Source organism: Aedes aegypti, chromosome 2 (assembly GCF_002204515.2).
Source record: "Aedes aegypti strain LVP_AGWG chromosome 2, AaegL5.0 Primary Assembly, whole genome shotgun sequence".
Classification (NCBI taxonomy): domain Eukaryota; kingdom Metazoa; phylum Arthropoda; class Insecta; order Diptera; family Culicidae; genus Aedes; species Aedes aegypti.
In genome coordinates this window covers 80016080-80043850 of record NC_035108.1, presented here as the reverse complement: position 1 = coordinate 80043850, position 27771 = coordinate 80016080, and the positions used below count along the sequence as shown (strand labels likewise).

The 27771-nt window shown below is 38.1% G+C and overlaps 1 protein-coding gene and 1 non-coding gene across 3 annotated transcripts in view; one reads left to right on the top strand and one right to left on the bottom strand.

The window, feature by feature from the left end:
- The window catches only part of LOC5564718 (zwei Ig domain protein zig-8), a 1087201-nt gene that overhangs the window by 64024 nt on the left and 995406 nt on the right, over positions 1-27771 (top strand). The gene's annotated exons all lie outside the window — the stretch shown is intronic.
- Trnaa-agc lies at positions 23944-24015 on the bottom strand. Its single transcript has one exon. It is a non-coding gene; the product is annotated as a tRNA-Ala (tRNA).

The window sequence follows — 27771 nt, the reverse complement described above, 5'->3', positions numbered from 1 at the left end:
AACAGTTTTATTTTTGTGTTTTTGTTAAATTTGAAGATTTATTATTACTCAAAAGATTGATTTTTTAAAGCTGCGAATTTCCGGCAAACCTATGTATTTCCAAGTAAGGATGTAAATTTTAAGTCAATCCAAGTATTAGAAGCCGAGATCCAATCCTCCAAACCCGACCATTTTGTTTTGATAAAACGACCAACTTGTACTGTTTTGTTCAGTACTGTATTATAGTACAAGTTTGCAAATATTTTTGTTTTATTAACCTCTTCAGGGGTCTAAGAATTTAAAGAAAACATAGAATAAGAATGTTACTGTTAAAACCACTGAAACTCAGAGTGTTAATACGAGCCTAAATTAATGATCCATAATTGTAGAATGTTAATGAACTACAGAAATATACAAGATAAGCCTTATATTTTTTCGGCTCTGGGGGGGGTTTTGACCCCCAAAACCCCCCCTTGGTTGCGCCACTGCATCACGCCATTGCCGGGCGTATTGTAGAGCTCCATCTTCGTCGGTCTTGGGCGAAACTTCTCCAGTTGCCCCGAACGTTTAGGGTCGCCAGGTCCTCTTCCACTGCGTACAACCAGCGTATTCGTGGTCATCCCCGAAGCCGCCGACCTCTGCCTGGTTCCCTGCTGAATATTATTTTCGCAATTCTTTATTCCGACATTCGCACTAAGTGACCAGCCCACTGAAATCTGCCTTATTTTACACGGTTGATAATATTCGCATTTTTGTACACTTGATACAACTCGTGATTCATGCGTCTGCGCCACACACCATTTTCGAGTTTCCCACCGAGTATTGTCCGCAGCACTTTACGCTCAAAAACACCGAGAGCTTTCCGGTCTGACTCTTTCAACGTCCACGCTTCGTGCTCGTAGAGAGCCACCGGAAGAATCAATGTTTTATACAGGGCGAATTTTGTTTCCGTTTGCAATCTGTGGGACCTAAGCTGGTTACGTAGTCCGTAAAAGGCCCTATTCGTAGCCGCAACACGTCTTTTCACTTCGCAGGAAAGGTCGTTATCACATGTCACAAGTGTTCCAAGGTAAACCAATTCTTCAACAACTTCAAACACATCCCCATCAAACACTACCTCAGCACTTACACCACCATGCCTGACTCTATCTCTACCTGCAACCATGTACTTCGTTTTGGTTGAATTAATAGTCAGGACTATCCTCGCTGTCTCCCTCTTCAGAGGCACGAAGGCCTCTTCCACTGACCTGCGATCAATTCCAATTAGGTCTATATCGTCCGCAAAGCCAAGGAGCATGTGCGACCTTGTGATAATAGTGCCATTTCTCTGCACGCCAGATCTCCTAATAGCACCTTCCAGTGCAATGTTGAACAGTAAATTCGATAGTGCGTCTCCCTGCTTCAATCCGTCTAACGTCACGAACGAGGTTGACACCTCGTCTGCGATCCGAACACTTGATTTCGAACCATCTAGCGTAGCACGTATCAGTCTAATTAGTTTCGCCGGAAAACCATTTTCAGACATTATCTGCCAAAGCTCATTTCTTTTCACTGAGTCGTACGCCGCCTTGAAATCAATAAACAGATGGTGAGTCTGCAAGTTATACTCCCGGAATTTGTCTAGGATCATTTGCAAGCTAAACATCTGGTCCGTTGTCGAACGGCCCTCACGAAAACCAGCTTGGTATTCGCCGACGAAGGACTCCTCGAGCGGTCGCAGTCTGTTAAACAGGATGCGCGACAGAATTTTGTACGCCGAATTCAGCAGGGTAATTCCTTTGTAATTGGCATACTCCAGTCTGTGCCCTTTCTTGTAGATAGGGCGGATGAGGCCATCCAACCAGCCAGTGGGCAATTCTTCGTCCTCCCATACCTTCAGAAGTACTCGGTGGTTCGACTGGTGAAGCTGCTCACTTCCTTGCTTGAGAAGTTCGACCGGGATCTCGTCCTTCCCAGCAGTCTTACAGTTCTTCAGCTCGCTGATAGCCTTTTTAACCTCTCCTATGGTCGGTGTGTCCACAGCTTGATCGTCGTCATCTATGTTCATCCTGTTCCTCGCTACATTTCCATTTCCACCATTCAACAATTGCTGCAAGTGCTCCTTCCATCTGACAGCCACCGCCGTTTTATCGGTCAGCAAATTCCCTTCTCGATCATTGCACATGGCGGGCACAAGTACGGTATTGTGCCGCGCACCATTGACCGTTGCATAAAATCTCCGCATATCATTCCAGTTCATGCTTTCTTGAGCGTCAGCTACCACACTTTCTTCGTGCTGCCTTTTCTTTTTGCGGTGGATTCGCTTTTCGTCGGCTCTTGCTGCCCTGTACCGCTCTCTGTTCTGTCGGGTACCGGCCACAAGCATACGGCTTCTGGCGACATTCTTCATGTCTGTCAATCTCTGGCACTCTTCATCGAACCAGTCGTTTCGTCTTCGTCGTTGACCAGTGCCGATCACTTCCCGCGCCGTTGTTGTCACAGCTTCGTGGATAGGGTCCCACAGGCTGTCGACGTCTCTAGCAACGATGATTCTTCCCAACTGCTCGTCTAGTTGCTGACGGTATTGTCATTCCTTCATGAACCTTTATTAATAAGATTGTCATTCCTTCATTTTATACACTCTTAAGAATAATGAAAATCACTGTGGACGTAATTCACAATATGACTGAATGGCACTTGATGTAAATGATAAAATGGCACAAAACCGTATTCTTGAAGATGTACTGAACAAAAAATGTAATTTTACATGTTAAAGTACACGTAAACGATGTCACTATTATCGGCATTTCCCGAATCATATGTAGTTTTTAAAATGTGGCACAAATTTACGTCATTTCACTCGCTTCTTTTATGTGCATTCAAAAGACGTAAAATCACATGATTTTTTGGGAGTGTGTACAATTGTCATTCCTTCATGAACCTTCAGATCCTCATAAACACGTGTGATATTTAACTAAAACCTATCGCTTTGTAAGACAAATTAGTGATATAAACGTATATATAAATGTATATTTATGCCATTTCTCATAACAATAAGCTGTTTTTCATCACGCCAATCTGTCATGAAATGGTATACACAGAAAAAAATATTTAATTTTCAATGCGATGTAAACTGAAGTCTTCTGTAAAAATAAATCAAATTCGTGTGTTATTACAGTATCATGTAAATCCAAATTATTATACATTAAATTTTCAATTAAAAATGGTTGAATATTACATAATCGTGTAAATTTAAAGTGAATTCAATTGAAAAATAATGGATTGGTCGTTGAAATTTACGTTCATTTTGATGCTCCAAATATGTACATGAAAATAAACTTAAATTTACAACATATTTAGCTGTGTACTTTAAAACACTGAATCATGCAGTGTTGGAGGAGCCATGACGCAAATGATTTCAGTCCTATAATGTCCATTATGCAACTGTTTTAAGTTGCGTAATGAGTCACAACGCAACATTTTTTTGAAATTGTTAAATAATGATGAACGCATCTTGATATGATTTTTGAGACCCTCAAGTGGCTCTTCAAGAAAATCGCATAAAAATGTTGTACGCAACTACTGTTTCACTCGTCCTCGACTTGTCCTGTAAAAATCATCATTCTGCAACTTATTGCGCAAACTTCTATAGCCTTCGTTAGCTTTGATAACCCCCAAAGCTCTTTATCCTTATTTCCGTTGTAACCAATCTTTGACTAGTACAAGATTCAATAATTGTACTAGATAAGTGCTATTCTAGATATCGGTACTTTTTCTCAATCTAACATTCTCTCAGAACTGGAATCGAGTACCTTCAAGTTGACGAACCACCAGCCATACTAACGAACCATTAAAAAAAATGTTGATATGCATAAACCATATCAAAACTCCTTTCCATTTCAACAACCCACATTTCCAGTTTTTTTTTCTTCTACTCCACAACCCAGCATGTAATCCTATACCATTGTTACTACAACCGCACCCAAACCACTCTGTACCGGATCTGGGCAGAAAAACAGTTTCGAACTTGAACGTTGAATATGTTTCGGATTTGCTCCGTTCCCCAGCACCCCCTCGCTGTGCAAGGGTGTGTTAGTATTGTGCATGTTTTCAAAGAGGAAACATATTGTCATGACGTAGGAAAACAATAATCATCCCTTGTTTATTCAAAAAATAGTCAAAAAGTATTTAGAAACAAGCAAAAATTTCTGAATTCGATATTTTTTTTTTATGAAAAAATAATCACCAGTTTCGAAATATACTAAGGTAAACTCAACAAGAGCTCTTAAAATGTTTCAAATAAAAATCAGTTTACAGTGTTTTGGCAAGTTTCAAATATATTTGCTGATATTTATTTTTTCATAAGCGTTTTTCGAATTTTTAAGTTTTTAGTTTTAATATATCATTGAAGATTTTTTGGTTATTAAGTGCTTATGATTACTTACTCTTGGTTTCTTTTTTAAATATTTGGTGTTAATTTGATTGGCCTAGTACTAACTTTAATCTTCCGTTGCTAGTTTTTTGTTTATGATTGCTCAATTTTTGTTCGATTAACCGGTAGGAAACATAGTTTTTTGTGCTAATTTGACTTTTCTGATTGTAAAAAAATATTCAAACTGTGACCTTGGTCTAATTATTATATTGGCTGCTTTTTGATAAAACGCAGATTATTCCTCTTCTTTGAATGCTTATTGATTTGACTGCCTTTTTCTAAGGGAGCCCTATTTCCCTCGACGTTGGAAAGCTGGCGGTTGGAAAACTGCAAACTCCATCGTCATCCTTAGTTCGTTGCTGTCGGCTGGAAAACATTCGGCAAAGTTCACTCACTGCTTACAGCAATGAGCTGGCCTTACACAACAGCAACGAAAACGACGAGGACGACGACGACGGTGCTAAGTGTTGTGCAAATTTTGCGAAGAGGTTTTTCGGGGGAAACAGCTGGTTGTACAAGATTTTCTTTTTGTCGGTTTAATTTTCTTTGCTATTGCAGTTTCGGTTTTTCGTGATGGGAAGAAAGTTTTCAACCCACATCTGGTGACCGGGTTATTGATCCGGGCGTTGTTCGAGGGCTCGAGAAGGTTGCCGATGTGGACGAGATCAAAATCATCTCTGGATGGGAAAAACGCTCAAACATCGTTCGTGGAATTCAAAGTTCGACGAAATCATGCTGGATCATCGCCAGCAGTACTTGTCAATATTGACGGAGGTACAGTCTGCTCAATTAACATGTTGGTCGATGTGCCTCTGGTGATGGGTTTCTTCTCAATTTGGAAATTCACTCAACTGGAGCAACCACATCAGCGAAGAAGTTTGGTTCAATGCCTGTTCAATACACTGGAACCTCCATTTACGTAATTCCATTTTGAAACCTGGATCCAAACTCAGAAGAGATCCGAACTTATTTAATCGTAATGATTGACTTGATGGGGCATGTGGGGGAGTTGCTGTTATCATTCATAAGCGTATAAAACATCAACTTTTTTCGTCATTTGAAACCAAAGTTTTGGAAACTTTGGGTGTTTCTGTTGAAACACAGCTTATGAAATATACTTTCAGAGCTGCCCATTCGCCTTTTCAATGCACTGGGCAACGAGTTAGTTTGCTTCTAAATGACTTGTGGAAATTGACCCGCAATAGGTCAGTTTTTTGATCATTGGTTACTTTATTGCTAAACATCGTGCAAAATAATTCCCGAATTTCAGAGTGTTCTCCAGGATATTTCTCAATTCAATACCCTGAGCCCTAATTGTTTTTTCTCTTCTCGAAACCCTTCTTCGATTGATTTGGTCTTAACCAACTCTAGTCACCTTTGTAGTCAACTGGTTACTCATATTGATTTTGATTCTGATTATGTCCCTGTTACATTTCAAATATCCCATGAAGCGATTCTCAATCCTATCAGCTCCACTTTCAATTATTTTCGAACAGGCTGGCATACATATGAAACATACATTGATAGTTATCTTGATGTTAACATTTCTTTGCAAAAAAAACTTAGAATGGAATTCAAAAACATACTTGTTTTTAATTATGAATCGTGGTTTACGGCTAACCAGCCGAGGGGAAGTTTAACAACTACCGAAAAGCTAAACATTACATATACTTTGCAATTGGATTGAATGGACAAATTGATGTGAAGTTTTGCGAAAAAAGTTACACGTCTTCTCAGTGAGAATCGAACTCACGATTCCCTGATCTCTAGTTAGGGCACGTTACCCCTATGCCATGAGAGGACTCATGAACGCAGAAGTTAACCTGAATTCGATTTCAGCTCAATAATTTCGCAAAGTGCACCTCTTTCGGAAGAATTAGATGCCCATCCAAACACAACGCTTCCTATTCATATCCAATGCCTAGCCCGAGAGCGCATTATTTTTTTAGGTTTGGAATTAGCACACTACTCTAGCCAGCAACTGTACTGGCTGAGGTTTCTATTGTGTGGGCTTCCAATGGGTCGCGACGTTCTCAAAGGACCGGTTACGGAACATCACATCAATTTGTCGATTTAGACCAATTGCAAAGTATATGTAATGTTTAGCTTAGTAGTTGTTTTCAAAAACATGTTTATAAACGTTTAGTAGATTACTGGTTACGCTAGTAGATCTAAATGCATGTTTTCAACGAAGTTCGTGAAATACCTCCGATAACGTAAACAGAGGTTCCAGTGTACAGAAGCCACCCTTCCCGACTGTGACAAGACAAAATTCACCATCACCCTCGGTTGGAGTTTTTGCACGAACCCCATATTACCCTTCGCGGTGAGACACCGACGACGCCGTAACTCTTGAGACAGTATTCGCCCCGCATTCTTTTATTCGCTCGGTCGGAGACAATCCGCGTTCTATTTGAACCCTCGCAGCATCGGTTCTGTCGTTGTCGGTAGCCAGCGGGGTGGGAAAACTTTACAAATTGTGAAGAATACATTTCCGTGAGCAGAGCATTGCACGCTCCTCGTTGTCAGTTACCTTGACTGTCTGCGCGGAGCGAACAGGAGTTTGATGGGCTCGAAAGGTCGGGCGTTGAGTGGCGAATGTGTCTGAGCTGCAGGATATTTGCTGTTGCCGCTACGCCAAGCTTCAGTTGCATTCAAAGCGAAGCGATAGGTTCCGGTGTGCTTGGTGTCGATTCGTCCTCCCACCGTATGCATGGAGGCAAGACTTGAGTCAACATCCGTTTATTGTAGGCAGACACTTATGGTTAGACACGTGCTGCTGACCTTGCAAGGTGTGCAAGTGCATGCGAGGCGAATTGGCTGTCTGGGTGCTTTTCGAGTCTATTGGTATTGTTAGCGGTTGAGCGAAAAATGTAAATGAGTTGTACCGTCATTTGGGGAGGAAGAGTTACAATTTTTTATATTGTTAATAATTCCTTATTTTTTCACTTTTTTAATTTAATTAGTATCATTTCAAACATTACATTCATTTCTTATTTCTAGGTGTTCTGTTACATATTACGTTTCATTTGCCGTTGCAGTTAGGAATTTTTGCAGGTGATTTGATTTCACCTGCTTAAAGAGGAAAAAAAAGCTTTCAGTTTAACAACTACCGCTAATTAACCTATCTTAACCTAATGATATAACGCAATAGTCGTGGCAATAGAGGGTTGCAAGGATTTTTGTCTAAGATTATTAATTATTTATTTGACATTTGTTCCAACGGTTCACAATTCGATATTCTATGTAACTCATTAGCACTATACCAGGGAAGAAGCTTCAGAATCATTTTCAGAATTTTATTTTGAATTCTCTGTAGAGCTTTCTTTCTGGTATTACAACAACTAGTTCATATTGCTACAGCATACAACATGGCAGACCTGAAAACTTGTTTGAATATCTAAAGCTTGTTCTTTAGACAAAGTTTCGATCCTCTGTTATTAAGTGGACACAGACATTTTATATATTTGTTATATTCGGTTTGAATGCCCTCAATGTCTTTTTAAAAAGTTAAATTCTTATCTTGTATGAGCCCTAGATACTTAACTTCATCTGACCAATTTATTGGAACCCCTCTCAACGTGACAACATGTCTAATTCTTCTTCTTCTTCTTGGCATTAACGTCCCCACTAGGACAGAGCCTGCTTCTCAGCTTAGTGTTGTTATGAGCACTTCCACAGTTATTAACTGAAAGCTTTCTTTGCCAATGTTGCCATTTTCACATTTGTATATCGTGTGGCAGGTACGATGATACTCTATGCCCAGGGAAGTCATGGATATTTCCATTACCAAAAGATCCTGGACTGACTTGGAATCGAACCCAGACACCTTCAGCATGGCTTTGTTTTGTAGCCGCGGACTGTAATCACTCGGCTAAGGAAGGCCCCATGTCTACTTGAAAGTTTCAAATAAAGAGCTTTTGGTTTATGTAGGAATATTATTAGTTGTTAGCATAAGGAGAAATCTTCCATTTTCTGCAAGTATGAAGAAAAATTATCCAATTTTTTGCAATCTACTACATGACACGCAGGATTTGTTTTTTGGCGGAGAGGCCTGTGTCATCCGCAAACAAAGATTCTAGATATCTCTGAGGAAACTTAGGTTAGTCATATATAAAAATATTGTCTAAAATTGGCCACAAAATGCTGTCTTGAGGAACACCAGCTTTTACAAGAAGTCTATCAGGTTTAGAGTTTTGATAAATAATTACACTTTATAAGGTTTGACAGATAACTTTGGATTATTCTGACAATGCATGTTGGATAATTAAAGTTTTTTTAATTTACAATCAACCACTGTCGGAACACTGACCTTCTAAAAAAGTTGACTGAAGGAAGAAAGCAAACTGATAAGACAAGAGCTAGAAGGTTCTGCAGGATTTTTGACGGGTTGTAAAATTCGTACAACCTTGGCATTTTTCCATTTGTCAGGAAAATATGCCAACTACAATCATTTATTAATTATATCAACCATGAACGATACCCGAGCAAAGTTGGGTAACAAAATGATAAAAAGTTGTGTTATCCGATAACAAGTATATGATAACATATTTTGTTCTCATTTTGGTTGAATAAGCAGGCAACATAACAAACGTGATAACAAAAGTTTATACTAAAGATATCATATAAATACCTCATTGTGTTATCATTTGAAACACATTGATAACAAGTTTTGTTATCTAGCCAATTTCCCTCATTGATAACTCATTATGTTATCAATTAGTTATAAAGATCGAATAATGATAACAAACATTTGACGTCATTCATCTGTCGGTGGCATCCTCGATCTGACAGCTCAAAATTCGATGATAACAAGAGTCTTCGTATTGATAACAAAAAAATATCAAAATGAAATCATGATGTACATCTTGTTATCACTATGTTATGCGGTTGTTATTCGACTTTGCTCGGGTAAGCTACTTTTTGGAAATTTCTTGATGAGGATGCAATAAATTCTAACTTCGCCAGGAGCTCTAATATTTTTGATTTTTTTTAAACCATTCTCACTTCTTCCAAAAACGTCTCCCAGGAATTCTCGAAATCGTCATGTTTAGCTGAAAATGTTTTCAAATTCCTGGGTAACTTAATATTCAATTGGACTCGTGAGTCCTAAATAAAAATTGTCTGCGCTTTCGAACCGCATAGCAAGTTTTAGCATAGCAAAAAAAAAAATAAGTTTTTGAGCTTTTTCGCAATCGGTTAGTGATAATTCGTTTTCCTTTTTTAATGCCGATACCGATTTCCATGATTTTTTTTTTAGAGAAGCTCCTTATTACCAGGTTTTATATTGCCCACATTTTAGTTTTTTTTTTGTAAAATTGACTAAAAACAGAATTCGGGAAAAGTCAGTCCCCCAAGTAACATCTAAATACATATCTTCAAAACCGTATGACCAATGATCAATATTGACACAAATCTTGGGGCTGTTTGGGCACGTCAGGAGTTAATCATCAATGTTAACTTCCCTTTCCCGATCAGCATAGATAGCCGTGTAGTGTCGGTAGTGGTTGTTTCAATTGACTAAGAATTAACACTACGGACTGCCTGTTCCGGTGGTAAAAGTCCATCTAACAGGTGACCCCTAATTCATGCGGCTTTAAGCTTAACGTGCCTAAGAATGAATAGTTAGGGGGGTCCAGAGGCGCGTCCACGTTCGAAACCATGAGTAGGACAAACATTGACAAACATTTTGTACACAGTGAAGCTAAGAAAAATGTTAACCCTATGGATTCCTTAACTGGAAATTGAAAGTTATTATATTTAAGGGACGTAAACCAATTTAATTTCAAGGAATTTCATCAGAAATTATGAATATTCCTAGGGAATTCCTCCAAGAATTTTACTAAGGATACCCAAAGAATTTAACCTGGGTTTCTCAAGGAGTGCCACAGAAATGGAATTTCATCAAAGATAATTTTGGAAGTCAAATAAATTCCTCTGGAAATTCTTTGAAAAAAAAATCCAAGTAGGTCTTTATTCTTCCAAGATTTTATCCAGTGATTGATCCATAGGTTTCCCTGGGACATCCTTCAAAATTTCTGGTCTTCTAAAATCCAGTCAATAGCTTCTTCAGAAGTTTCCCGGGCTTTCCTATATCTTATATGCCATTCAGGATTTATATAAGATTTAAGGTACGCAAACCAAAAAAAAAAAACAATCGAATCTCGGGATAGTATTTCGCAAGATTTTTTAAAGAAAATTTTTGAAAAACTTTAGAAGCATCTTGAACGAAATTGTGCAGGAATGATTGGAGGAATTAGTAGGGGAATTGCTGTAGTATTAACTGGTATAAAAACTTAAATTGACTTTTGAAAATTGCATGGAAATGTTTTGAGAAAATTTAAGAAATATTTGTGAAAACTGAGGGGGTAATAATTGGATTGAATGCGGGAGAATACTTGGATAAAATACAGGAAAAAATCCTAGAAGAAATAGGTTTGTTCGAAGAACCTTTCAAGGAAGTCTTGGGTCCCTGGGAGGAAACATGAATGCACTTTTGAATACATCCCCATAAACAAGTGGTGTGTGGCAGCGGAGAATGGACCACAAGCTCGCTAGGCTCTACGGCGAACCCAGTTTCTAGAAGGGTGCGTTGGGCAGGGTATGTTGCAAGACTACCGGACAACAACTCTGCAAAGATGGTGTTCGCGTCTAATCTAGTTGGTACAAGAAGGTGGGGAGCACAGCGATCGAGGTGGCTTGATCAGGTACAACAAAATCTGGAGAGCTTGGGCCACAATCGAAGTTGGAGGGCCACAGCTATGGACCGAGTAAATTTGCGTAACATCGTTAACGAGGTTTTATTAAACTAATTGATGTTACACCAAGCAAAGAAATAATAAATAAATAATAAACAAGAGGAGAAATTCTTGTAGGGTTTTTCTAAAAATAAACCTTATTCTTTTACTTAAAAAACTCTTCAATGAAACATTGTGGATTTTCTCGGGAGAAATTCTGTGAAAGTCTCTGGAGGATCTCTAACTGGAGAATCTGTTAGAAGGATTAGTGAAAAAATATTTGAAGGAAATTCAAGGATAGTTTTGGAAAACAAATCAAAATAATACCTGAGGAAATTACTGGAGGCAGTAGCTTTGGAGTTCTCATGAATTTCCTGAAGTAAATTCTGGAGAAATTCTTTGAAGCACGCTTTAAAAAATCGCTGGAAAAATTGACAGAGAAATCTCCAGAAGAATTATCTAGGAGATATAGCAGGAGACCCTGAAAGTATTCTAAATAAAAACATTATGATATTTTCTGAAGCTACTCCTCGAGAAAACTGAGCCGTAAATCTTGAAAAGCTTTTTGAACCCGATATAGTCTACAGAACATATACAGGGTTGATCGTTGATATTTTTAAGAAACCATCCATTGATTCAATCAGAAATGCCGTAGAGAATTGCTCCATTAGGCATTCTAACGATCAAAGAAGTTTATTGTAACAATTCTTACAGTTAGTTTCCCAAAATTTTTTCTATAGATATTCACAATAGTGTCTTCCTTTCTCCATAAGAATAAGTACGACGTTGATTGAGTTTGTATGTATAATAAACATATATTAAAAGTTTTATTTATTTTTAAAGCTTTTTGCTGATTTTGTTTTTGTTGAATCGTGGGTAGGACAACCCTTTGACTGTTCTACCCAGGTTTTTTTTTTGCGTGGTACATGCCCTACCTGTCCTACCCACTTCCCGCGCCACTGGGTCTAAATAAAACCTAACAGCAAACGGAGCCTGTGGAGTACCAGGGCGCCCTCTACAGTATTATGCCCTTCCTGTGCTACTCAGAGCAATGGTGCAGGTGACCTTCTGTTTCTCCGAGATAATCGGCTGTTCTTCATCAGTCTCAAGCCTGAGGCTAAATAAGGGTGGGATTATTAATACGTTGTAATTGAGTTTAAATTTCACCTCTATTGTTTCGCATTATGCGTATTACACAGTGTAGTATGTGCTTTTCGCCTTTGGCTCACTTTTAAGAGATACCGATCTGGTTTTTCCGCTGCTGGTTTTTTTCGTTCTGAGATTGCGAAAAGCTTAATCCTGCCTAGTTTGGGTAGCGGCTACAGTTAGGGTAGCTTAGTTAGACCAATCTTCAGCATAGAATATCAGCAACGATCAATCTTTGTAGACTCATGCAAATGGTACAGTTCAAATGGCACAAAAAACTTACTTTTGTGAACTTTTATCTAGGTGACCTTGTGGACCCAGTTTTTGTTACTTTCATGGCTATTTGTAAAGGAATATGTCAGATAGTCAGGCTGCTTTTGAAGCTCTTGCTTCGGCCAACTCAAGGTCTAAGCTTGTTATCGCACGTCGTACTCAATTTGAGGAACTGAATTCAGTGAACTCTGTTAAACTTACACCCGATTCTGTTTTTGCACGGATTTTTTTTACACGGCCGTGCAAAAAAAGTTTCCATACATTTTTTTCCATCAAAATCTTATTTTTTTGCACGGTTTTTGAAATTTTGAACTGAAAACTTTTTTTGCACGGTACGCATCCCCCGTGCAAAAACAGAATTGGGTGTATATGGGTCCTTGCTATTCTTCCATTGCTGGGAATGAATTGGCTAATGAATTAGCTCGCAAACAAGCATCACATGACTTCATTGGCTGTCAGGCAGCTATTCCAATTTCGAAGTGCTGGGTGAAGCTTCAGAAATTCTTGGGCGGCAACTCAACACCAGCAATATTGGAATAATTTTGAGTCATGTCGTCAAATAAAATTGTACATTACTGAGCCATCCCAAAGGTGGCGATGTATTTAACAAATCTGTCAAAGCAGAATTGCAGTCTCTTGGTTACAACCTGGACTGGCCACTGCCGACACAACTATCACATGGTAAATATTCAGTGTGTTGATACATTTGTGTGTGATAGTTGTGATTCCGATTATGGAACTTTTTATCACCTGATATTTAACTATCCAATCTTTGCGTAATTGCGATTCCAATTACTTGGTTTACACTTATTAAGTGAAACTGATTTCAGAAACCTGAATCTTCAGGACATTCTGTTATTTTTAACCCACAGTGGTAGTAACTATAGGCTCTCTTTACGCTCATGCGTTTTGCAGTGTCCTTTTTAGGGCGCTGTTCGAACCCATTGTGGTATGGAGCTATATGCTCTCAATTCGCTTATGCGATTTTCCCTGTTCAAGGGACCCCACTACTATTTCCTCCTATCTTTCCCTTCCCTTTCCTCTCCCATCGGGTAGATGATGAAATTCGCTCAAATATGGCGATGGCACAAATCTCCTAAAAGGCGGGGAAAGTGCCTCTGCAGCCGGCCTTCTGATACCTGATACCTGAACATCTAAATACATATTTTCAAAACCGTATGACCAATGATCAATATTGACACAAATCCAAAAACTAGAAAAGTTTATTGAAGGCTTGTAAAAACAGGTGCAAAAATTTCAAAAAAATGAAAAAAATATAGCTGTTTGAATATTTTTTGTGGTAAAAAAATGGAGCTACCGGTAGAGGGGTTTATACCTCGTCTGCAATTTGTACACTTGATTTTGAACCATCCGGCGTTACAGCCTAATTAGTTTCACCGGAAAATCATGTCTAGACATTATCTGCTCCAGCGCATTACACTTTCTTTTCACTGTGTCTGAATAACTGAATTCGATTCGATCAATATAGAATCAATCATCAAAAGATCGCTCTAATCATTTACCTAGCTTATGAAGTCAAGTTCAGCGCACGTTATTCTCAGAATGTCCACATCAGACGGTACGTTCCAGGTTGTAGCCTACATTCACACCATATTCTAACTAAAGTCATCGTAGTCGTCGCCGAGGTCATCACAACATGAAAGCCAACCGCAAACTGGCACATGCAAACACATTCTCTTTGCCTTTGCTCTAAGGGGTCTCTTGCACTAGGCTCGACTTCCCGCAAAGACATGTTTTGCTCACCGTCGTCGTCGTCGCGTACGTCGGACGGAAGGAACAAATATTTCGTTTCCGCTGCACTGACTGATTTTCCGAACGAGCTAGTTCTGGTTGAGTGGTGTGTAGAGATGTGCTTCACAGATACCCGGATAAACATTTCTATCAATTGGGTAGTTCAACTAGTTAAAACGTTACACGATTTATTTAATTTACATTTAGTTTTTCTTCTTCTTCTCGGCATTACCTCCTTAACAGGGCGGAGCCTGCTTCTCAGCTTAGTGTTCAATGAGCACTTCCACAGTTATTAATTGAGAGCTTTCTTTGACAAAGTTGTCATTTTCGCGTTCAACATTTTTATCAGGGTATGCCGACTGCATATGAACAAGGGGCACCTCGGTTTGAGGTATGATAAAAGGGGAACGATTCATGAGTTGAAATCATTTCGGTTAATGAAGCGGAATAAGCTTCGATAGCTATGGTCGGGAGGAAAAAAATAGCCGCTCCTCGGCAAGGCCTGAACTAAATTGGGAAAAAATAAAAATCATCCTAGCTTGATTAGGTTTCGGCAAGCGAAGGAGTAGCGAAGAGGACATGCTGCTACCGCAAACCAACTTAAAGGTACCGTGGTTGGTTAGGTTAGTGACGACCGGATGAGGGTCAAATTGGTTTTGGAATGACACAATTAGATGGCCCTTTTTTCTTCAAAACCCCATATCTGTTATACTAAGTAAGGTCTGCAATAAGAAATTTCTACACAGTCCAACCAACATTTCCCTAATATTCTCTTGTATCTATTGTCTTTTCCAGGTAAGCATCACTGATGTTGTTGTTGAAACAATGAAACAGGAGCATCATCACCGCCAAGCGATACCAAACATTTTGCTGAGCACGAAATTAAATATAATCCTTTGTTTTCCGGTAAAATTCTAAACTTAGCTTATATTCCTTCGATGAGCATCATAACAACCGATAGTTTTCCACCACCGCACAGACAACAAGGTACATACAGTTACGGCTTTCACGTTAAATCAAACACGTTTTCCTGACGACGATGACTACGAAGATGGCGTGGGAAGAGAAACTTTTACTCGAGCAGATAACGCACGTCCCGGCTGCGTACATCGTGGAGGTAAACTCGTGGTTTCAGTTATTGCGAAGCGAAATTCCTCGTGGAACGGTCTTCGAAATCCACTGGAAAACATTCATTTAGTTCATGGACACAGTGCTGGTTAAAAATTTAACCGACGCGGTGGTATTCTTTCTTTGTTGTTTAGAAGTAGATCTTGATTCCCCTAATGGAGCTCAAGATATCCTGTCCAAATCTACCAAATTCGGAAATACTGTCCACGACTTGCGGCATGCTTTGCTTACTCACTTGAACCGAAGAGCCTGAGCTAGAGGCTGCTTTGAGCATCGAATACCGCTTATTATATTACAGTTTTCAAAATTAATCGTTATAACTTCGAATGGAAGTTTCTACTAGGATCAATTGAGTAAATGCTCAACTCACCATTACTCCTGCCTTTCCGATGAAACTACAACCATCAACAATCAAATTGAGCAACCTCCACCGAAAACCAAATAGGAGAAGACCAACTTGTTGGCAAAAAAGATGCAAAGTAGGAAATCGCCGAGCATCGGTTTACTCCGGTCCCGTCGATGCCGTTGAAAGCCGAAGCATAAACTTTTTCCTGGCATTTTGTCGTGGATGAGCCCGGTGATCGAAGTTATCCGCTTATAACGTGACGAGTTTCGCGGGTTGTACAGTCGTACCACAATTATGGATCGCTGTTGGATTAAACTCGTTATTCGTAACCGATAAGAATTTAAATGACGCTAAAACATCTTATCTATAGGAATTATTAAACTGTAGATCCTGCCATAAATATTACCAACCCTTCTACACCTTCCTGCATAAACTGGCGTACATGCAGGAGTATATCCGATCTATCATGGGCCTTCACTTTTTCGCATACTTTCTTCTAGAAAGATCCGTAGCGGCTTCATAACTATGAGGTGACTGTATCCCGCTATGACGATGACAGCGATAAGCTAAAAACACTCGGAAATGGTTGATGCACATTTCTAGTCACTATCTTTCGTCAGGTACCTACGTGGGATGCAAACAGAGCTGCCATACACAAAGTGATGTTCGGGAAAATCGATTTCGCACTCCTTTCCGAGTCACATTGTCAAACTCTCACATACACTCGGCGAAATTGAAATGGCACCACCCGGGTTTTACGATAACTATTTAACTTATCTTATTTGATAATATACAATTATGAAATGAGCGCATTTACATGTATGCTAGATTGGGGAGTGATTGAGTTGTATTTCGAAGGCCATTTACTTTTCAGCACATATTAATGGAGAAAAATGAGTGCGGAAAAAAATAACCCCACCGAACAGCTGCAGTGTAACATGATTCCAACCCTTAATAGCATAGATGAAAAATTCACAATGAAAGTTCATATTATGGTTATCAAGGGTGATACGCACCACCGTGGCATAATTACTGTTCTGGGTTCCTTTGAATATTTCAGGAAAATAGAGACATATTTTTGGAGTTTGTCTTTTACGTTCCAGACTTCAACTATCAGCCCTTGATGAAAAATCTTTCGCAATTACTTTGCAAGTACCCTTAAAAAGCGCGGTGAATCATTTTTACGGTTGTCATTTTTGCGTATTACCCCAGATTCTCATAACACTGAAAAATTAATTATCAAGCAAAAGTAAAAGATTATCTATTAGGTAAATTAGTCTTTATCGGTAGTATCACATTAACTGACGATAGAGCAGTCATTTCGAATGGTCCTAACCATATGAAAGTGTATCATAATAGAATTTCAACGAAAAGGCAAGATTTAAACAGGCTTGATTTGAATTTTGACCACATTGATCGCTTGAACCAGGGATTGAATACTGAGAAAATTGAAAGTATCTCTCACTTATCACTCTCTGTGACAATCATGATCCGCAGCACATCATGAGAGTCTGTTAATCATCTCTACTACAGCTCAGATTGGATCGGGGGTATAACAACGCATGATACAACCCATCTTAACAAGCTCCAACTCTGGGAGACATTATTGATATCGTATGTTTGAAGCTTCTTTATCATGTCAGTAAAATGAAGCTCCAACCCCCAATGGTAAATAAGCGAGAGAGACGGGTTTATCATCGCTCTCTCTTTTTGAGACTCTTGCTCGCTGCCATATGTGTATTAGTGCTCTTACAAGATTTTTCCTCATGATTTTTCATTAATGAATTCAATTTTGTCTGAATAGTTGAAATTCTAAGCTTTCATTCCATACAAAATAATTGGAAATCGGTTAAGCTGTTCAAAAGTTATAATTTTTTTTAAACATTACAAATCTAATGCGCTGAGACCTACAGTGTGTGCCGATAAAAAATGACTGATTTTTTATTTTCAAAAATATATATCTCAAAACTAAAAAACATACACCGCTGAAAATTTGACAGTATACGTAAAATTTTCTGAACTTTCAAGAAAAAATGAGAACAGCGATAGCCTCTTTGGTCCCGAGGCCTTCAAAACACGAAAAAACGGAAACTATTGTAGAAACACAATTTTTGTGAAATTCTATATTTTTCCTGAAAAGTCAAAATCTTTAGCCTTCATTTCGTCCAAAAAGATTTAAAATCGGTCGAACGGTTCAAAAGTTATATTTTTTTTTAATAAAAATTTTGCAAAATCGCGATTTTTCTGGTTACCCTATTTCGGAAATGGTCACCCTTATCAATAAATCCAAAAATACGTGTATCCTTATTTCGGATAAGGAACAAAATAGCAAATTCGGAGACCCACTAGATCGGTTTTTCATGGAATGGCTGTATATGGCCCTCTGTAAGTTTTTCAGCTTCTATTCATTTCTCTCGTCGCTCGATTGCGATTCTATTCATCATATTCTTCAATTACTTTCCTTGCTCCCTTCCACTTTGAGTAGTATCGCATTCACCGATAAAAGCCAATAGAAGTTTATTATGATACAGTTCATTAATGAAAAATCATGAGGAAAAATCTTGGAAAGATCTTGAGAATCTTGCAGCGGTGATTAAACTTTGGAAATTAATGAACTGGTTTGTTCTATAAAATGAAGAAATCTGCACAATCAAACCCAATAAATCATTATTTTTGAGGTGTGTAGCTTCAATTTCTATTAGTTTTGTAACTGAGATACTGAATAATAAGTACTTTTTGTTGGGTTTTTTAGGGTTCCATGCCAATAAAGCCCTTTTATTTGTGCACTTCCATCCAAAAGTTTGGGACCATCCCTCAAGAAACATACGGAAGTGTTTTGTCCATAACTCTGGGATTGCATGTCTAATTGATGCTCTACTCTCAAAGCATTGAGTTGGTATTACTTCGTTAGTATTTTAACAATTTTTTTTTTAAATTTTATTCGCTTAATTTCTACTTGAAGTTGCCTACATTATTTAAAAATTACACTGGAAACACATCGCTAACTTGCTCAGCACTACTCAGTAGTGCATTGAAATCGTAATCTTTCAATCTTTGAATAGCATTTTCAAAATTTTGAAGGTAAAATCTAAAAACTTTTCAAAATCATTGAAACAGCCATTCAAGCCATCGTGCAAAATTTTGGGTCAACGCTCAGTATACAAAGCTTTTTTTATGATATAAGGAGATAACCCAAACCTTTTAGGTTTCCCTCTCGAGTGACGCGTTCTTTTCTGCCGGGCAGTGCGTCGAGAAAGTTTTCGTAGTGCGTCGAGAACGCCCGAAAAATCGTCATAATTTTTCCTTCTCGGCTGACGCGTTCTTTTCTGCCGGGCAGTGAGTTGAGAAAGTCCGAGCAGTGCGTCGAGAACGCCCGAAAAATCGTCAGTTTTTTTTCTCTCGGGTGACGCGTTCTTTTCTGCCGGGCAGTGCGTCTAGAAAGTCCGAGTAGTGCGTCGAGAACGCCCGAAAAATCGTCATTTTTTTTCCTTCTCGGTTGACGCGTTCTTTTCTGCCGGGCAGTGTATAGAGAAAGCCCGAGAAGTCGTCAGTTTTTTTTTTCTTGGGTTGCGCCTTCTTTGGAGTGCATGGAGAAAGCTCGAGTAATTTTGGTTGGGTTTTCATCGGGTCGCGCGCTTTTTTTTCTGAGTGCTTTTATATGGCCGAGCAAACGAGTGAAGCTGAAAGTGGATTGTGGCTGCTCAATCAAGGATGAAGGATCAATTGGTGAGCTCGTTTCATGCTTTTTCTTTTTTTTTTTTTCAAATCTGTAGAATATGTATGACCGCACATTTAATCGTTGCATAAATATGAATTTTCAAGTAACGACATTATTTTTTCATATTTGAAAATTTTTCATGTCAGTTGAAAATATCAAATTCCTTAGTATGTTTATATCTCACAAATAATCGTTAATCATGGTCTAATCGCTTATCAAAGTGAATCATGTGACCCAACGATCCTCCCCATCAACAACCATCCATCCCAGTAACCTTTGTGGAGATGCAGAGGCAAACACGGTCTCCAAATAGCAAAGGTTACACACTAACATTCCTCCCCTCAATCCCACCTGACTGCAAGGACGTGGCCGGCGCCATTATTGACTATGTATAAATAGAGGCACTGAATTATGCACACTGAAGAATATTGTGGCCATTATGATTCTTTGTGCATTTTCACTGACTTCGGTCGATCACGGAATAGCAACCATTGAATAGCAACCATTGATATGTGTAGTCAGTCTAAGCTAAGCTAAGCTATAAAGAAATAACCCAAACCTTTTTGGCTATTAAAATTGCTGTCTTTGAAATAAAATTCTGTCTGGCCTGTGTCTAAATTTGAACATCTCACTGAGAAGACGTGTAACTTTTTCGCAAAACTTCACATCAATTTCTCCATTTAATTCAATTGCAAAAGTATATGTAATGTTTAGCTTTTCGGTAGTTGTTAAACTTCCACTCGGCTGGTTAGCCGTAAACCACGATTCAGTATTAATTAAAAACAACTCTTGTTTTTCGCCCAAACAAAATAGATCCTGGAAGGAAAGCAAGATTGGATTCGGCAAGTTGGAGCTAAGAGGATAAATTCGTTAGCCCTTTTTAAGTCTGCAGGCCTGGATCCATTTTCTACAACACATTTCTCGATACAAACATTGGCTGAAATTTCCTCCATTTTGGTGATGTGTATAATTAAATACTTTTTGTTCAAATTTAGTTTGATTTTAGAATTTTTATAAAATTCTGGTTGTAGAAAATAATCAATAGAAAAATCAAGTGTGAACTTTTTTTGGCTATAAGCCTTTTAGTTTTGACGCAGTCTTGCAAGTTGTAAGTTGGATCGATATATATCGATACGTGTACTTATCATGACAAAAAATCTGTTGCCAAAGTAATTCAATAAAAAAAAATAATTTCAAATTAATTAACTCATTACGCGTGGTAAAGATGGACACATTATGGGTGAAATTATGAAAAAAAAACCACGTGCTCGGCTGGGATTTGGACCCAGGACTCTTGTATGCTAGACGAGCGCTTTACCAACTAAGCTACCGAGCCACTTGGTGACCCAATAACTGAGTTGGTTACAAGTTTAGAATTCAAATCCCTACAGACCACGCGGACCCCTTTCATAACCCATATCCATCCATCTCATATCACTACACACGCGAAAAGAGTGAGTGCGATTTATTTAGTGTTGAAACTGTTTTCCTATCGTACCTACATCGCTTCCACAACAACTGTATGAGCCTATGCATGCTATAAAACGTTTGACTTTTACAGTGCGCCCTGTTTTCAAGTTGCCCGTGAGAGAGAGCGAGACAGCACCAACACACGGCGCACAGTAAAAGTCATGAGAACAAAAGAATTTATGGCACCTACAGAGGCTCATTGTGGAAGAATAAAGATTCCCACATCTATCAACGTGTCGTTCTCACTCAAGTGAGTAACACTCTCACGGTGCCCCGACAGACCGTTATTATGTAAAAAAATTGTCCATCAAATCTGAGCACAGGGCTCGATTCCTGAGGTCATTCTGCACCTTTGGGCCAATTTTTAAAAAAATCCCTAGGAAGAATCTCGAGAAATCTTGATTTGAAGTTTTTTTTCCTAAAAATTCTATATAATCCATACTAAAATTTTGCAATAGCACTGAAAAAACATACAAAAACGCTCAAAAAGTTGGCCAAACTGTTCTCAACTAGTATACAATTGTTACCGTTGTTACAATAAGAAACATTTACAACTGGCTTAACTTAAGCCACTCCTTAAGATGAAGATGAATGAAAAAATAAGTTAAATCGAAGCCAAACTTCAAATTTTTAAGAACACAAAACTGGAAATCCAAACACCCGTTTGAGCTGAAAATTTATTTTTTTCTTTGTTAAACCGATTGAACAGTAAACCAAATAAATCAATAAATAACAATGTTGTTATTAAAAACGGATCTGAGAATAAATGTAGCACAATGATAGTTAGCAGATAAGTCATGTGAATATTTTATAGTCAATTAGAGCTAGTATTAACGGTTGTGTCAAATTTTGAATAATTTGGTTACTCTGGTACGCTCACGTCAATAACAGAATGACCATACGCCGATGTATTCCACGAGGTCGCTGAGCTTCACCTGATTGATGCAACTTTTTCTTCCAGCAGTGCGAATGACCAGCTCACTGAAGTTTGTCTATTTTGTTCACTCAATAGTTTTCGCTCCTGTTCTCAAATAAATGTACTTAGGGAGCCAAAAATAAGCGTTTTATACACGGCAACTTAACAGTGATGTTTCATTTAGGCATGCTTGCATTCAATAAAGGCTCTCTCTTTGCATTATTATTGAAAAAAATTTCGTTTGATTTGATTTGATTTTCGAAACACTTTTCAGTGTTGTACAATAAAGGATCGCGAGGTGTTTCGGCAAAGTTGTTAATGAAATAATGGATCTATGAAGTCAGATAAGCCTTTATCAAGCAACAGTGTTGAAATGTCATTTCCCTTTGCAAGTTGCGGGTCCCTAAGCGTAAAAGGAGATATTCGCAGCCAAAACACGTGTTTTCACTACAAGGGAAACATTATTATCATACGTCACAAGTGTTATATGGCTCTTCAACAAATTTATCCACATCTCAATCAAGCACTGCTTCAGCACCAACACATCTGAACCTGCTTCTTTCTCTACATGCAACCATATACGTTTGGGTAGAGTAAATGGCATTACAATCTTATCCTAGTTGTCCATCTTTGAAATAGTGAAACCCTTCTTTACTGAACTGCGATCGATTCCAATAAAGTCATGGTCTGCAAAATCAAGGATTATATGCGACAAAACACAATATTGAACAGTAAATTCAGAAACTCATTCTCTTTACAAAAAAAATAAGCTCCTCGTCTATAATGCTTACACCTGATTGTATTTATCAGCTTAATCAGCTACAAGGCTTATTTTTAAGTCTTTGATATTACCTGCAACAGCTATTTTTTGTTACTGAGTCGAACGTGACTTAGAAGTCAATAAACAGATTGAAGATGAATCCCGAAAAAAATAAAACGAAGTGAAGGGTTGCATAGAAAGGAAGTCCTAGTGATGTTGATACTTAAGTAGTACTTGTTGGGGATTTGTTTGAAGTTGTTAAAGACTTTGTTAATCGTCGAACACTTGCTACATATGGTCGGTGTTCAGACAGAACTAACTAGATGACATATTGGCCTTGCAAAGATAAGTCAAGGACTCCATCAATTACAATATTTTCAATTCTATTTTGAAACAGATGTTTCTTTAAATAGATAAGTTCCCTTCTTACAGCAAATAATGCACATATTTTATTATAATTATACCGAATGCTTGGGATACGTTTTCCTGAAACCATTAAAAAACACTTGGTCCAGTCTGTCTGAACCCCGACCATGTGGCATTCATGTTTCTCGTGTAGTTATAATCCTGTTGTGGCTGAGAATGGTGAACAAAACATTTTTTAGTAAAGTGTTGAGGGCATTACTCGGTGGAAAACTTGACGTAAACATCAAGAGTAGTACCAGATGTACAAAAAGTAATTTGTATTAAGCAAAATAAATACGGCAGACTTTGGTGGGCAGGTCACTTAGTATGAAAGTCGTAAAATAAGCTGTTAATTAATAATATTCTGCATTGAATGTTTCACGTTTATCGAATGTGACATCAATTGACATTTGTTTCTTAGATTTCATTCTATTAAACTAAGCTTACTGGTTTAAGCCATGTAAAAATATACTTAAGCCACTCTGGTAAATTAAGCCAGTTGTAAATATATCTAATTTTAACAACGAGGTAACAATTGTATACTAGTTGAGAACAGTTTGGCCAACTTTTTTAGCGTTTTTGTAGTTTTTTTCAGTGCTATTGCAAAATTTTAGTATGGATTATATAGAATTTTTAAGTAAAAAACTTCAAACCAAGATTTCTCGAGATTCCTCCTAGGATTTTTTTTTTAAAATTGGCCCAGAGGAGCAGAATGACCTCAGGAATCGAGCTCTGTACTCAGATTTGATGGACATTTTTTTTACATAATAACGGTCTGTCGGGGCACCGTGACTCTAATATAAATTGACGCTTATATTGAGCTGTTCGGTAATCCAATCCGCATGGTTATTCGCATGGTAAAGATGGACACATTATGGGTGAAAATATGAAAAAAAATCCACGTGCTCGGCTGGGATTCGAACCCAGGACTCTTGTATGCTAGACGAGCGCTTTACCAACTAAGCTACCGAGCCACTTGGTGACCCAATAACTGAGTTGGTTACAAGTTTAGAATTCAAATCCCTACAAACCAGAAAGCTCAATATAAGCGTCAATTTATATTAGTGTGTTACTGCCTCTCTGTAGTAATCATGTCGTCACTTGAGTGAGAACGTCACGTTGATAGCCTTCCCACATCTTTACTCTTCCACAATACAGTTGTTGTGGAAGCGATGTAGGTACGATAGGCAAACAGTTTCACGCTAAACTTCATCCGCTCAGAAATGAGTGCCGAGTACACAAAATCGGCCTCTCTTCATGCAGCACAGATTCTGTGCAAAGGGGGCTGTACACAGTTTCGTGCAAACGGTGGTAAACAAACCGAATGAGTGAAATGCGCACAGAGGAGGAACGCTTAGAATGCGGAATTCGCTTCCATGTTTGTTTTGCTTCTGAAAACATTAAAAAAACATTCTGATTTTAAAGTTTTTCAGAGATTTTTTCATTCGAATAGCCGAAGCGGAAGCAAATGGGGGAAAAACTTTCTCATTTGCGACCATCTTCTGGCTTTTCGCTGGAAAAAATCCCTGAAAACTTCCCATCTTACCAACGGCCAACTGTTTGCTGCCGCGCGGGAGATGACTGACAGTTCCATTTCCATCGAACCGCGCACAGCCAATGGCCAACACATCTGTTACACATAGCATGAGTGCGACTTACACAGAATTTTCACTTAGCCAGAGAGTCCTGCATTGTTTGCCTCATTCTGTGTAGTTTTAACACATGCGCTGCGTTGAACAGGCGTGTTCAACACTAAATAAATCGCACTCGCTCTTCTCGCGTGTGTAGTTAACATGAGATGGATGGATATGGGTTATGAAAGGGATCCGCGTGGTCTGTAGGGATTTTAATTCTAAGCTTGTAACCAACTCAGTAATTGGGTCACCAAGTGGCTCGGTAGCTTAGTTGGTAAAGCGCTCATCTAGCATACAAGAGTCCTGGGTTCAAATCCCAGCCGAACACGGGGATTTTTTTTTCTTTTCATAATTTCACCCATAATGTGTCCATCTTTACCACGCGTAATGAGTTAATTAATTTAATAACCATGCGGATTGGATTACCGAACAGCTCAATATAAGCGTCAATTTCAAGTTAATCTACTTGCATTTTGCAATAATAATCTTCAAAAATCAATCCAACATTCAGGCCCAAATTTGTGATGGGCAGTGTAACATAAAATATTTGACTTATTGGAGTCCACATTCAAAATCATAGGTAGGATAAAAGCTGGCAAAATTTTTATGTCCAAGGAAATCCACAAATTTTTCAAATACAGTTAACTCTCCCTTACTCGATATTGAAGGGACCATCGAGTTAGGGAGGTATCGAGATACAGAACACATATTTTTTCAAATTTTAAACTTTTTATTCTTTTGACACAATGTATTCAAAATAGTTATTTTTACGTGAAAAACAATACAATTTTTCCACATTTACCTATGCGACACTTTTTACCGATCTGCAAAAATTAAAAATTTTAGCGCCCAGAAATTGGCAGTAAACCTTAATTTTACTATAAATTTAATCATAATAATCAAATTCATGAAATTTATTAACGTTTGGAGGACATTTGGAATTTTTTATGAAAATATCGAGTTAGAGAGGTAAACTTACTTGGGAAACTCAAACAGATAGCATCGAGTTAGGGAACATCGAGTTAGAGAGGTATCGACTTACAGAGGTATCAAATAATGCTACATTGAAGGGACCGCGCATTCCATCGAGTTAGGGGAAATATCGAGATACAGAATATCGAGTAAGGGAGAGATGACTGTATATGAAATAGGGTAACGTATATAACTTGGACATGCATATAATTTGGACAGGCTAGCCTTTCTATGCTTATTTCCAATGAGATGGTGAAGAATATATGTACGAGAAATCATGTATTGCATTATTAATACACTATGCTACTTAATACTGATGACAATTTTCAAAACAATTACAAATTAGCTTCAAAACTATCAAAATTGTAAATTGTATCAATAGAACATCTGTGAAACCTACGAATGCAAGAGGAAGTGCATTTCAAGAACATACATTAAATGCAATAATAGCGCTCAGAATTGGCATTCATAAAAAGTTTAAAATTGGCAATATGATAAAATATATCTAAAATTTAAGCTAAGTTCATCTAAAATCTTAACATGAGTATATAGGGCATAAATCAGGTGATGTCCAAAATAGATTATGGTTTTTGTTCTGTTGATATAATTTGGCCATCTGATGAAATACACTAAAAAGTCGTATGCATGCATACTTGCAGGCGTTTTATCGTAGATCTGATGATATTTGCTTGCATTAAATGAAATTATTGATTATCACTAATATACACATCCAATAAGCGAAGAAAATGCATAAGTCACATGTAAACTCCCAAAGTTTTATGGAACAATCGTCTTTTTAAGAAACCATTGTATGGATATTGAGATAACGTCAAATTATATTCACATAAGGGTGTCCAAATTGTATATATGGTGTCCGAAATGTATAACAGACAGGCCGCCAAAAAACGCTATTTTAGAAGCTAATACTACAGTTTGTAAGCTTTTTTTTCCCAGAAACTCAAAATACAATGAGACATTTAGCATGTAAGTATCATTACGTAATAAAATATTAGTATCTAATGTAGTTAATCGATTGCCATTTCCAGACATATCCTTAGCCTGTCAAAAATACATAATTTACCCTACTAGACATTAGATTGATTTTCATGCCAGTAATTGACACAAGACTGAGAAAGCATTGATTAATTCAAAATCATTAGCGATTTAACATTTGATCCAAATTTATATCCATTCTCAGATCTTCACTTAGACAGATTAAACAAAAACTTAAATAAACTGCAATACTTAACGTTCTACAAATTACTTATTTAAACATCGTAATGCTGTGAATCTCACTATGTATTTTTTTCTTCTCAAGAAGAATTGTGAAATGAAAATTCCCGAAGAAGCTTAACTGAGCTGGATGGAAGAAAGATTTTCAGTCGACTTATAGACTTATCGACACGAAAAATGTCAAACACAAAGGAATAAAATCTGTGTTTCCAATACAGTTATGATCACTTTTTTATTAAAGCGATATTATGTTGTTGATACAGTATCGGACACATAAAATGCACCAAAGCCGTTTTCCCATACAAAATGGTCAACTTCTTGGTGGCTGTTTGGGCACGTCAGGAGTTAATCATCAATGTTAACTTCCTTTTCCCGATCAGCCTAGATAGCCGCGTAGTGTCGGTAGCGGTTGTTTCAACTGGCTAAGAATTAACACTACGGACTGCCTGTTCCGGTGGTAAAAGTCCACCTCACAGGTGACCCCTAATTCATACGGCTTTAAGCTTACCGTGCCAAAGAATGAATGGTTAGGGGGGTCTAAATAAAACCTAGCCGCAAACGGAGCCTGTGGAGTTCCAGGGCGCCCTCTACAGTATTATGCCCTTCCTGTGCTACCCGGAGCAATGGTGCAGGTGACCTTGTGTTTCTCCGAGATAATCGGCTGCCCTTCTTCAGTCTCAAGCCTGAGGCTAAATAAGGGTGGGATTATTAAAACATTGTAATTTAGTTTAAATTTTCACCTCTATGGTTTCGCATTATGCGTTTTATGCAGTGTAATCTGTGCTTTTCGCCTTTGGCGACTTTTAAGAGCTACCGATCTGGTTTTTGTTCGCTGCTGATCTTTTTCGTTCTGAGATGGCGAAAAGCTTAATCCTGCCTAGTTTGGGTAGT